General features: G+C 40.3%; 1 long non-coding RNA gene across 2 annotated transcripts; it reads left to right on the top strand.

The window, feature by feature from the left end:
* Positions 1-8,862: 8,862 nt before the first annotated feature.
* Positions 8,863-10,414, top strand: LOC111966073 (uncharacterized). 2 transcript variants are annotated; one of them, XR_011480136.1, is made up of 5 exons: positions 8,863-8,964; positions 9,681-9,741; positions 9,829-9,879; positions 10,219-10,263; positions 10,351-10,414. It is a non-coding gene; the product is annotated as an uncharacterized lncRNA (long non-coding RNA). The 2 variants fall into 2 exon arrangements; XR_011480137.1 differs by lacking the exon at positions 9,829-9,879.
* Positions 10,415-13,342: the final 2,928 nt, after the last annotated feature.

Genomic DNA, 13,342 nt, shown 5'->3' with positions numbered 1-13,342 from the left:
TTGATTGTTGGTCGTTGTTATTTATCATGCTCTCAGGTCAATTACCTACCTCCACCTAATGAGTTAATTTAAACATAAATATATTTCCTTTAAATAAATGTGATGTGTATCTATTTCCCAAACAGCCAATAGTTGGATCCGTAATGTGGCTGGTTGGATAAATGAGGTGGTTAGGTGAACCACACTTACGATGAGTAACCTTGCCTCACTGAGATCTAAAGACATTAGGGCCCTGATCGAATGCTCACTGACGCAGTCTTGTGACTCACATGAGAACCAGGTTTGGGACTTCAGGGTCGTACTCACTCGGTGCTAAACAGAAGAAAATGGACTGAAACGGGGAGGGACTACCTGAACTTATCCAAGAAGAAACGCTTGTTTTCGTTTTCCTCTGCAAAAGGTTTGGCTACGGTGTGCACTGATGAATACGATCTAGGTCTCTGGCAAGGTTACTCGTCATCACATGAGCATAGTTCACAAAACCCCCTCTGCTATCTACATCAGAAAGGACACTCATAGGATTTCACTGAACCTTCATTCCCACATTGCATTTTCCATGGCAAAATAAATATTTTTGATACATTTAATAGCATACAATTCAAACATCAGCTTTTCATTGCAGCGATTGCTTAAAAGAGAAATCTGTGATTACTACATCCATTTTTTGATTTTTGAATGAGTACTATATACACTCATTGATTCTTGAAGTATATAACTTATAAAAGCATTATGAGCTTAGTTTAACAGTCGTGCCACATCAGAACCCCAAATATCAGCTTGTCTTACTCAATCGTTTGTAAACAATGCAATTATAAACAAACACTGTACCGCCTCAAAACATGCAAAACATGGTTAAAACTACAATGTACAGTGCATTTCAGACCCCTTGATTTTTTCCACATTGTTACATTACAGCCATATTCTAAAATGGATTCAATCAAAAAGATTCCGAATCAATCTACACTCAATACCCCATAATGACAAAGCGAACAGTTTTTTAAAACATTTTTGCACATGTATTAAAATAAAAAAATAGAAATACCTTATTTACATACGTATTCAGAACCTTTGCTATGAGACTCGAAATTGGGCTCAGGTGCATCCTGTTTCCATTGATCATCCTTGAGATGTTTCTTCAACATGTCAAAATTAAATTGATTGGACATGATTTGGAAAGGCACACACCTGTCTATATAAAGGTCCCACAGTTGACAATGCATGTCAGTGTAAACACCAAGCTATGAGGTCGAAGGAAATGTCTGTAGAGCTCCGAGACAGGATTGTGTCAAGGGACAGATTTGGGGAAGGGTACCACAAAGAATTGGCAGCATTGAAGGTCTCCAAGAACACAGTGGCCTCCATCATCATTAAATGGAAGACATTTGGAACCACCAAGACTCTTCCTAGAGCTGGCCGCCCGGCCAAACTGAGCAATCGGCAGCCCTCCACCAATCAGGCCTTTCTGGTAGAGTGGCCAGACAGAAGCCACTCCTCGGTAAAGGCTCATGACAGTCTGCTTGGAGTTTGCCAAAAGGCACATAAAGACTCTGACCATGAGAAACAAGATCTCCTGGTCTGATGAAACCAAGATTGAACTAACTCTTTGGCCTGAATGCCAAGAGTCACGTCTGGAGGAAACCTGGCACCATCCCTACTGTGAAGCATGTTGGCAGGATCGTGTTGTGGGGATGTTTTTCAGCGTAGGGACTGGGAGACTAGTCAGGATCGAGGGAAAGATGAACGGAGCAAAGTACAGAGACATCCTTGATGGAAACCTTCTCCAGAGCTCTCAGGACATCAGACTAGGGCAAAGGTTCACCTTCCAACAGGACAACAACCCTACGCACACAGCCAAGACGATGCAGGAGTGGCTTCGGGACAAGTCTCTGAATGTCCTTGAGTGGCCCAGCCAGAGCCCGGACTTGAACCCGAACATTACTGAAGAGACCTGGAAACAGCTGTGCAGCAACGCTCCCAATCCAACCTGACAGAGCTTGAGAGGATCTGCAGAGAAGAATGGGAGAAACTACCCAAATACAGGTGTGCCAAGCTTGTAGCGTCGTACCCAAGAAGACTCGAGGCTATAATATTGTGTATAGATTGAGGGGGAAAAACGATTTTAATCAATTTTAGAAGAAGGCTGTAACGTAACAACATTTTGAAAAAGTCAGGGGGTCTGAATACTTTCCGCATGCACTGTAGATACAGCGTCCTTAGCTCTGTCTATCCATTTGTGTGGTTACATTTATCCAACTCCGACCCTCAGCTGTTTACCAAAACTTGTTATTGTTTGAACTACAGATTGCCCCTTTAAGTGCATTTACTCACAGGGAGATGACCGGGTTGGCTTTCCAAGGTTACACTAAGTGTCTGCAACTCTCTAGGTACCATCGTGAGTAAATAGCCCGACAGGGGTTTGTATTAATGATGCAATCAATTTCTCTTCGTATTGCCCTTCCAATGGGTTCAGAACACTTATCAAATTGCCTGGCCCAGCATCACTTTCGTGAGTATGACAAAAACCCTCTTCCTGCCATTATGCCTATCAATCACTTCCTCTCCTCGTCTCCTCTCCTTAGGAATTTATAGGCGATAGCAATACGTTGAAAGTCTATCCAGACCTTTCACCTAACAGTGGTGATGAACGACAGGGGGCAAGGTAAGGAACCCAATACAAAGGAAACCGGTATTAGTATACAAGCTAGGCCTAATTCCTTTTTATTTTGGGCTTAATCACATCGGGGAATCCCCATTGAGATCCTGATGTGTCAGTGTCTTCATTTCGAGGTGGATTCTAGCATTTTAAATGAAGAGTAAAATGGCAAATGTCGTGCATGGATGGCCTTATCCCTCACTCGACACTTTCGCAACCACTGTGTCCAAATAATTTAGAATGTTCTGTGCACTCCCCTTCATGGATTTGAATGAACTTGACTGGGCCATGATATTAAATGTTCGGGATCTTTAATGTTAAAGTTTCCAAACAGTGAAAATCATGTTTTTCATCAAATTGGATGATATTTGGATGAAACCAGTTCATAATAGTTTGACCCAAGTATAACAAAATACTGTAGCGGGTACATTGACAAAGTTGATCATAAAGTTACTGGTCTCCTGCCCCATGAGCAACCCATGTCAAACGCTTGGATTCAGGAGGCAAGCATTACTTCCGGCTTTATGCAACGTCACGTAAAGGCAAACATTTTATACACCAATTTTATAATCTTAACTAATTTAAATATGTAACACATTAAAGCCGTCATCACGTGCGCATCATACGGAAGATAGCTCAAGCAGAATGTGGCAGAAAGATACTGGTATTTAACCTATTTTCATCTGTGTTATGACTTAGCTAGCAAGCTACTTACCAGCATGCCAGAAAAAGCACATTGTGTTGTGACTGGATGCCATAGTGTTAATTTAAAGTTAAACTATTTTCCGATGAATAAAGACATCAGCCAGCCCTGGCTGCTTTTCATGTCGGGTGGACAGGCTGAGGCTGCACCTAAAATTACAAAAATGTACATTTCGAATTAAGTTGCTTTAAAAAACATTGGGGACAACAATCGATGGGTCTTGCCAGGAAGCTAATCATGAGGACAGATGCTGTATCACCATGACAGTGGATCTTGCAAGCGCTCAGAGTTGGATGTGTCTGACACGGTTGGCAACAACGTTAGCTAAAGCAACTGTGGCTGCTTTAATTTGTGAAAGGTATTTGAGTGTGGGACATTTGTTTTATTGCTTTATGGTTACATTGGTTATTAGCTAGCTGCCCCCCAGACAGTCACTATATGTGTTTTGTTCTTCCACCACGAAGCCCCCTGAGTGCCAGCCCACCAACAAAGGACACCCAATGTAAGCTTCCAGTATTACCAACACCAACAAATTATTTATTTTATTTAACCTTTATTTATCAGGGAGACTTACTGAGATCAAGGTCTCTTTTACATGAGAGCCCTGAATTATATAAATTACAGAAAATACCCACACAAAAGCACAAAGAAAAACATGGTATTGAAAAACGAACACATTCATCAGTAATAAGGTCCTCAATTAGCTTTCTGATTGCCCTAGAGGTACCAAAACATCAAAGTTAAGAACATTTTGAAGATTGTTTCACAAATAAGATGCATGATTTAGCTTGCTAGAGGATCCTGTCTCGGATTTACGTACAGAATAATACAAAATTCCTTGAGACCAGGTTGCAACCTACCCATAGGAGTTTAAGAACTGCCAGCAAACAGCTGGCACAAAGGACAGTTTTCCACAAAAGGAGTCGCGGTGTGTAGAGTATGTCATTTACCCCTGACAATAATTTCCATTCCATTGTGTGGGCTGTTGTCTTATAGTTGATTGGGTTGTTGATGTATAGCCTGTCATTGGGACAAATCATGATTACTATATTGTCTTTTCACTATCATCAAGCTGGAATGATAGACATTTTAGAAAATTCTACATCTACTCTCGGCACAGCTTCCCAGGCAAATACATCCACCAAAACTGTTGGTGGTGGCACCACCTTGCTTGGGTCAGGACATCCCAACCTCCACCTCTAAAACAGTCATGGAGGAGTCCTCTTTTGATGAAAGTGACACTGCAAACAGATGCCCTGATGATGTTCCCTCATACCATCCAAGTGTCTCAAGCTTGGATGAATCTCCAATCAAACAGCAAGTGTAGATCTTCATGGCTCTGTCTTCTATATCATACTCTACCATGGCCTTCCTATTGGAAGAGGAATTGCCAGTCCCAATTCAATCCCCCCTTCCCTCTCCCCCTTGTCCCTAACACGTCAATGTTTACAGATCTAAATAGTGTGGAAAGGTATAAGTAGTAATGGAGCTTCCATCAAATTGTTTATAACTTACAAATCAGCAAACAGTAAAGGGTTAGGGCTAAGGGGAGGGTTAAGAAGAGAATTGGGACTGGTTGTGACACTGCTTGGAATGTCTCTACACCAACCTTTACTAGATATCGAATAATTACTCCCATCCATGTGTCCTCAATTCCTTGTCTCAATGGCATTGCTCATTGGAGGAGGAGACCGTTGATTCTCCTCCATCAGGTTTGAAGAGGTTGTGAATAATAGAGACAACAGTGATGGGAGGAAGCAAGAATTTGACAGATAGTTACTCAAATTATTTCTGTTATGACCTTTACTATGGGCTTGTTTTCTACTCATACTGTAAGAATGTAGATTCAACCACAAAACATTATTTCCATGATTGATAACTTCGATAAAGTAGCCTACATATATTGTCATCATTTGAAATGTATTGTGAGTCTGGATACTTTTTGGAGTGTTGGGAGGTTTCTTGAGTCCTGTGAGTGTGTTCTTTCCCCACAGATCACCACCGAAATCCATGCAGGACATTACAAAATACATTATGTATAAGGATTGCCTGTTGGAACTCTTCCAGACTGCCCCATCTGCACAAGGGTGTGCCGTGTCACAAGGTTTGTGAGGGGGACATTCTTGTCTGTGGAGCAGAAATGTTCCTACAGCGACTGCTCATTTACCAGACAGTGGAAGAGCCAGCCCCTCATTGACAGCATCCCAGATGGAAACCTCCACCTCTCTGCTGACATATACACCTCACTGGGTCATCTTTATCCAGTCAAAGAAGGCAAGTTAAAACACACATACTGGGATATATTCTGTTGTTCAATTGCCATTCCAATTCAAAACTATGTACTCAACCATGAGTGTGGTCTTTACAGATGCTGACAGCTCTGCATGTGAGGACGATTTGCCGCTCCATATACATCTCTCACACCAGCTCCTAGGTGGAGCCTACCATATATTTATTTTCTACAATACTGAGCAGGCCGAGCTGATTCATTGCATGACACAGAGGGAGGGATGAGTTGCCATTGGAGGAGACATGAGGACAGACTCCCCTGGCCACTTGGGTAGGTGAAACAACCCCAGAATTGCTCTTCATCTTATGGTGCTCCACAGTAGCTAACATTGTTTCTCTCAACAAGTAGGTTCGTGTTTCTGTCACCACAGTATATCGTCTATTTAGAAGAGTTTGGGTCATACTCCATGATGGACATTGAAACTGTCAAGATTGTGGATGTCCAGCAGGTGTTTATTTTCTTTTCACAAATTGACTTTAATTGATCAAATAATTTAGCAATGATGTTGGCGGCAGTAGCCACATGGAGAAGGAGGGACTGAAAAGGAGCCTTGAATTCCTGCGAAGGTCCAATGTGAGGGTCACATTGATGATCACGGATCGGCATCCCCATATCCAGAAATTCCTCAGAGAGCTGTGTGCTGGGATCATCCACTACTATGATTCCTGGCATGTAGCAAAATGTAAGAAGTCATATAAAAGCAAGATTTAGCTAGACTGTTACAATGGCAATAACCGTTGTGGAAAGTGGAAGTAGTAGCCAAGGACAAGAAATGTCTTAAGATGAAAATATTGACGCAGAGCATCACCAACCACCTCTACTGGTCGGCGAGTACTGGACCAAGTGGTGAAGAGGAGGGCCCGGTGGACATTGCTTTTCTAGTCACCTGCAGATCTCCTCACACTTGACAATCCTCTGTTCCCAAAGTGCCTCCATGCTCCCTCCAGAAGCACAAACAAATGGCTGAAGCCTGGTATATACTGGAGTTGGCACAATAAATTAATCAACTCTGTGTGACTTTTTCAGATATGTAATACTACTCACTTCAATTCAAGCGCCCACACCAGTGTACAAACTTGAAAAGCTGCTGCTGAACAAGCAGTTGCTCAAGGATGTTGCCAAGCTGAGCCCTCTCCACCAGTCCTCTGCCCCGGAAGGCTTCCACAGCCTCATCCCAAGAATGTGGCTTTTTCCTACCTTGGAATAATGTGCACAGTGCATTCGGAAAGCATTCAGACCCCTTGACTTTTTCCACATTTTGTTACGTTACAGCCTTATTCAAAAATGTATTACACAGTTTTTTTCCTCATCAATCTACACACAATACCCGATAATGACAAAGCAAAACATTTAAAAAATAAACATTTTTGGAAGTGTAAAATATAAAAGGTACAAATATAAAAAATATATACAACATTTACCTAAGTATCTAGACTCTTTACTCAAAACTTTGTTGAAGCACCTTTGGCAGTGATTACAGCCTCGAGTCTTCTTGGGTATGACACTAGAAGCTTGGCACACCTGTATTTGGGGAGTTTCTCCCATTCTTCTCTGAAGATCCTCTCTAGCTCTGTGAGGTTGAATGTGGAGCGTTGCTGCATAGCTATTTTCAGTGGCTGGGCCACTTAAGGACATTCAGAGATTTATCCAGAAGCTACTCCTGCGTTGTCTTGGCTGTGTGCTTAGGGTCGTTGTCCTGTTAGAATGGGGCAAAGGTTTACATTCCAAGGTCCTGAGCATTCTGGAGCAGATTTTCATCAAGGATCTCTCTGTACTTTGCTCCATTCATCTTTCTCTCAATCCCAACAAGTCTCCCAGTCCCTGCGCTGAAAAAAATCCCTGCCAACCACCATGCTTCACCGTAGTGAATGGCGCCAGGTTTCCTCCAGACATGACGCTTGGCATTCAGGCCAAAGAATCTTGTTTCTCATGGTCTTTAGGTGCCGTTTTGCAAGCGGGTGATCATGTGCCTTTAATGAGGAATGGCTTCCGTCTGGCCACTCTACCATAAAGGCCTGATTGGTCAAGTGCTGCAGAGATGGTTGTCCTTCTGGAAGGTTCTCCCATCTCCACAGAGGAACTCTGGAACTCTGTCAGAGTGACCAAGGCCCTTCTCCCGCAATTGCTCAGTTTGGCCAGGTGGCCAGCTCTAGGAAGAGTCTTGGTGGTTCCAAACTTCTTCCATTTAAGAATGATGGAGGCCACTGTTTTCTTGGGGACCTTCAATGCTGCAGACCTTGGTAGTGCATGTCTCTGACATGCACTACCAACTGTGGGTTACCTTAGTTAGACAGGTGTGCCTTTCTAAATCATGTCCAATCAATGTAAACAGGATGCACCTGAACTCAATTTAGGGTCTCATAGCAAAGGGTCTGAATACTTATAAATAAGGTATGTTTTTTATTTTTAATACATTTTCAAAACATTTCTTGAAACCCATTTTTGATTTGTCATTATGAGGTATTGTGTGTAGATCAATGAGGATTTTAAAAAATTGAATCCATTTTAGAATAGTAACAAAATATGGAAGAATTCAAGGGGTCTGAATACTTTCCGAATGCGTTGCTACAGATGCAGGTTCGATACCTGTGCAGGCTGCCACCGGGAAACCCATGAGGTGGCTTTTGGTTTTAATTTAGAATCCTCTATATGTAATTATTGGTGGAGAGTCAGGTCATATTTTTCGATATACTGTAGGCCTACCGTAGGCGACATGATCTCACTAGTGTTGAGTAATAAAAAAAAAAACTGTAAAAAGTGGTGTAGGTCTTATTTATTTAAAGAGCATATTGAAGTTAGAAGCAACAGGATTTGAGGCAAAAACCTACAACTATTTCAGCACCGTTTCGCACTGATCTGAGACAAGCATGGGGACTGATCTTGATAAATAAATGAGATTTTTATTTTCACTTAATCTCTGTTTGGGTATTGGTTAGACTATAATAAAAAAAATTGGGTGCAGACATGTTGTGCTCTTAGTGTAACCTTTATTTAACTAGGCAAGTCAATTAAGAACAAATTCTTATTTACAAGGACTGCCTACTCCTTCCTCCCCGTCGAGGAATTGAACCCCGGTCTCCCACGTGCCCTACCCGCATGACATGGGGATTCTTTAGCTAAATAACCGAGAAGCCCCTGACCGCAGTGTGCAGTTCGGGGCCGGGCTCAATGTGGGCAGAGTCAAACGTGTTTACCCCGAACCCTTCCCGTCTCCTTCAAGGTCACCCAAGTTGAGGATTCACGTCGAAGGTATCAACGTCAACGAAAGCGAATCTTAATCGAACCTAACCTACATGGATAAAAATATAAACCATGGAAGTAAGTGAGACTGTCATTATGCATAATGTACTTTGTAATATTCATGTTATACCAGTGCAGTGGTATATTTTTATATAACCAACTACCGCACTGATGTTAGCATAGCGTTAATTAGCACCCATTTGCACTTGAGCTAGCTAATTAGCAATAGCACCCTTTTGCACGTGAGCTAGCTAATTGCTTACAATGAGGGAATCTTATTTGGACAAATTTGCCTACTTGAGTTACTACAGTTATGTAATCGATTTGATCGTTGATTTTCTGTTTCTTCAATGTTTGCCTTGTTGTGTTTAGCTGACTCTAAATGTGTATCATTGATGCTGACGGCCGTTCCCTAAGTTACACATAGCGAGTCTACACAGCCTACACATAGTATATACAATAATGAAATCCCCTGGTCCCAAAATATATGGCAAGTCAAGAAAAGTCATTGAAGTTAAATAAGAAAAACGTCAAAACACATTTACGGAGAAAGCATTCACATTGCTTTGAAACAGTGTCCAGGGAAAGATTTTTGACATGTGAGTGCATTGATGTGAGAAATGGTGTGTTAGCAGTCGAAAATACATTTTCTGGTCCAGCAACACCCATACATGTTGTGAAAAATTCTTGGGCTAATTCAGTTCCAACTGTGTTCAAAACTGTTATGCATGCTGAAGTATAAAAAGCTGTTGAATTGTACTTTTTCTTTACTTTCACATCCACTGTGTTCACAGAAACATTGCTCGGATCTTGTCCCCTGGACCTTGGAGGACTTTTGGTGTGGATGATGTTCAGGTTAGATATTCCTTTAAATTACTCCACTGAACTGTACCATTTGATTGTCATTCCTTTATTGAAAATTGTACCTTGTTCACACCACAGGGCCTACCAAAGCAAGGTTTATCAAACAACTGTGGGGTGTTTGTTTTGATGGTAAGATGCTGGCTATTCAGTATATTATATTCGTCCTATTTTCTGTTATAACATATGAAAAGTTATTATTATTTATGTGCTTGCAGCATGCAAAGCACACTATTGTTATTGCTCATACTTTTTCTTGTCTATTATTCTTAACACTTTTTGGGACCTATTTCCTACAGTTTTTACACTACATACATCAAACTCCTGCAGAGCTGGACGCTGATGTGACATGCTGTGACTTCTTAGGGGGGAAGGTCTTCTACATCCTGAAATATATTCCTGGGGGGAGTAATATTATTATTTACTGTTCTCATAACTATTAAACTTAACCTACTCTTTCTTAACTTACAGTACGCTCTGTACATTGCAATGGAAGCACAGTGTGATTTCACTGAGGTATGTATAAATGATGAAATTCTCATCACTAGTGGATATAATGTTTTTTGGGAGACCCATCCGATTGTGTGATTTTCTTTTTCAAAGGAAAACATGCAGCAAATTAGGCGATGGTGGTGCCTAGTTCTCCTGCAGAATTTTCCCATGCCGTAAGTCTTGAACATTTTAAACATGTTCTATGTGGAGGCAGTTGACAACAAGAAAATGACTGTCTTTGCCTCTTGAGGAGCAGGGTTGAAGCCATTTTTGAGGAGTGGTCAAACCTTGTTTTTGTCTGCTGTGTTAATTGTTTCAATTGTTAATTGTGTTATGTTGTTTAGTAAAGATGACGTAGAAGTCACCCGAGTCTCTGATCTCTTTACTGGAGCTGGTCTAACTTAATGTACAAAGCACATTCAGCTTGTCAGTATATCTATATGGTATAGACTGTCTCCATTCTCATGAGGGATGTAAATAGCATTATAAATCAGGATAGGTAGTAACTGTATTTATCTGCTCAAATGAAATAATATAATTACAAAGTTACATTTATCAACACAATTTTAACAGTACATGACATACATAACAAGTATGTTGTTCACTGCAACAATATCAGTAGCTTGTCTCAAATATAGCATGAAGCAAAAAGTGTTACAACACATGTGCTGGTACCACTTGATATATTTCTTATGATCTTCAAAAAGAAAATAAGTTTGTATTCAACGTGTGCCTAGATCAAACGTGTGTCTTTGTATTCAGTGTGTGACTATCAAACCTCAGATAAAAAAATAAAAACGGTGGGGAAGGTCAAACATTTGACTCCTCCCACATTGAGCCCCGCCCCAAATTGCACACTGCAGTCAGGGGTATTTGAAATAGCCCCGTACTGTGCTGCCGACCATCACGTCGTACAGCGCCATATTTTCCGTTCCACCCTAATGGAAACCCAGAGCGTTTCTCGTTTTTCTTGGAATAGAAACACCATAATATTAATCAAATTATTTAAGCAAGTACCAATCAAAAGTTTGGATACACCTAATCATTCCAGGATTTTTCTTTATTTTACTATTTTCTACATTGTAGAAACGTAGTGAAGATATCCCAACTATTAAATAACAGATATGGAATCAGTTAAGAACAAATTCTTATTTACAAGGACAGCCTACTTCTTCCTCCTGGTCGGGGAATTGAACCCCGGTCTCCCGCATTCCCAGGTTTACTACAGTATGTATTGTAGGCTGTTTACTTGTCAGACTGCACAGTTGCCTAATAAACAAATACAGGTGGCTTATATCTTCAAAATACTTTAAATGCTTTATTATCCAAATGTAAAAGCATATACTGTACAGTACTGTATTTCTTCATCAGCATCTTTATGCTTTCGTTAATAAATGAATGATACAAATACTCTTTCAAAATGCAGATGTTGATTTAGTTATGGATCCATAATGAATTACTATCGGAATAAATATCACTGAATTAGAGAAATATTGGAACAAAGTTGTCTAATGAAGGCAAATAAATTGTCGCTTACTGGAAAATACTCTTTCAAACACACATGGTCACGTTGTACAGCGCCATTATGGCTGTTAGCAGGGCTATATTTTGGCCTTTATAAATATTATTTTTGCCTTTATTCAGATTACAATCGCTCACTGTCGTTTTTTGAAAACGAAATAATCTTCAAAATATCGTTATATGTAGCCTTCCCACTGTGGACGTCTATTTCAACACCATTTCGCACTGCTCTGAGAATGATGTGATGTCTGCTAAATAATCAAGTTAGGTTTCTCCAGAAAAAAATATTCTAAATAACAGGCTTTATTTATACATTTGTGAGAATGTCTCACCCCATGTTCAAGAATTGCCTTCTTCTCGGCTCATTCTAGGTTAAACGAAATCTCCATAATATCGTAACTTTTTAAACAAAGCGATTATTATTATTATTATTAATTCATTCAGAATTATATAAAAGCCCCTTAGATATTCTCACAGATCCTAATGGAAAATGCCGCTTCGATATTCATTTAGAATCCTCCAATCCTCTAAATGTAATTATTGGCTGAGAGTCACGTCATTAAAAAAATATATTTATTAGGTACAGTGCAATATTTTCCATTCCATCCTAACGGAAAACCTGATGTTTTCATTTTTCTCGGAATAGAAACACCATAATATTAATCAAATTAATTAAGACAAATTTCTTAAAATCAATCACATGTACTATGTTATTACAAAAAATGTTTTAAATTCTCTAGTAATGCCAATATTGGAGACTATCAAATGCTTTTAAAAGTTACTCTCTGGAGGTCAAACTAGCACTAACTTGCATTAACGTAAAAATGGCTGACAATTAAATAACGTGCCATAGAATGCTGCAGCAGCCCGCAAGGTGTGCTGCAGTATGACGCAACTTTTAAAGGAAGAACCACTGTACATCACAAAAAACATGTTTTTTGTCATCACGTGTAATGAATAATGACTACGATAGTATAGCTTTTCCTAAACAAATGTGCATGTGACATTAACACTTGAAACAAACCCTTATCGCTGTCCCTGGCCGCCATGCATTTCAATGAGAATGCCGACCGCAGCCGGGCAACCACCGCAGCAGGAATGCTGCGATTCAATATCAGCATTCCCAAAGAAAAGAAGGGGGATATGCTGTGACGCCTGTGAAGGCAGATCCAACATAATGTAAGTCATAGTTTTTCATTCCAAATCTGCATCAATTTAGCATTTCAGGCACACAATAATTCCAAATACTAGCATTGAAAGTTGTACTAAAAAGTACACAACTAAATATTGAATATTTCTAAATGAGTACTTCTAAAACACCAGAAAACACATTGCAGAATAAGTTGCTCACTACATCATTGAAAACTCAGTAAAGTATAGTAAAGAAAATCTAATTCACTACCTATAACATTTCCCTTTTAAAACACATTACAGGCAACGTAGACAGACTCTTGGATCCCCTCTTCAACAAGGTCACCCTTGATCCAGCACCGTAAGTGGCGAAGCTGTGCGAGCTGTCCATCCCAGGACCCGTCTACCCAGTGTGAGAGGCCTGACAAGGCTGGATTTGTTTCCCGTTTCA

The sequence above is a fragment of the Salvelinus sp. IW2-2015 genome, linkage group LG7 (genome assembly GCF_002910315.2).
Source record: "Salvelinus sp. IW2-2015 linkage group LG7, ASM291031v2, whole genome shotgun sequence".
In the NCBI taxonomy this organism is placed as follows: Eukaryota; Metazoa; Chordata; class Actinopteri; order Salmoniformes; family Salmonidae; genus Salvelinus; species Salvelinus sp. IW2-2015.
The sequence above is the reverse complement of the archived record's forward strand: the minus strand, read 5'-3'. Positions and strand labels throughout refer to the sequence as shown.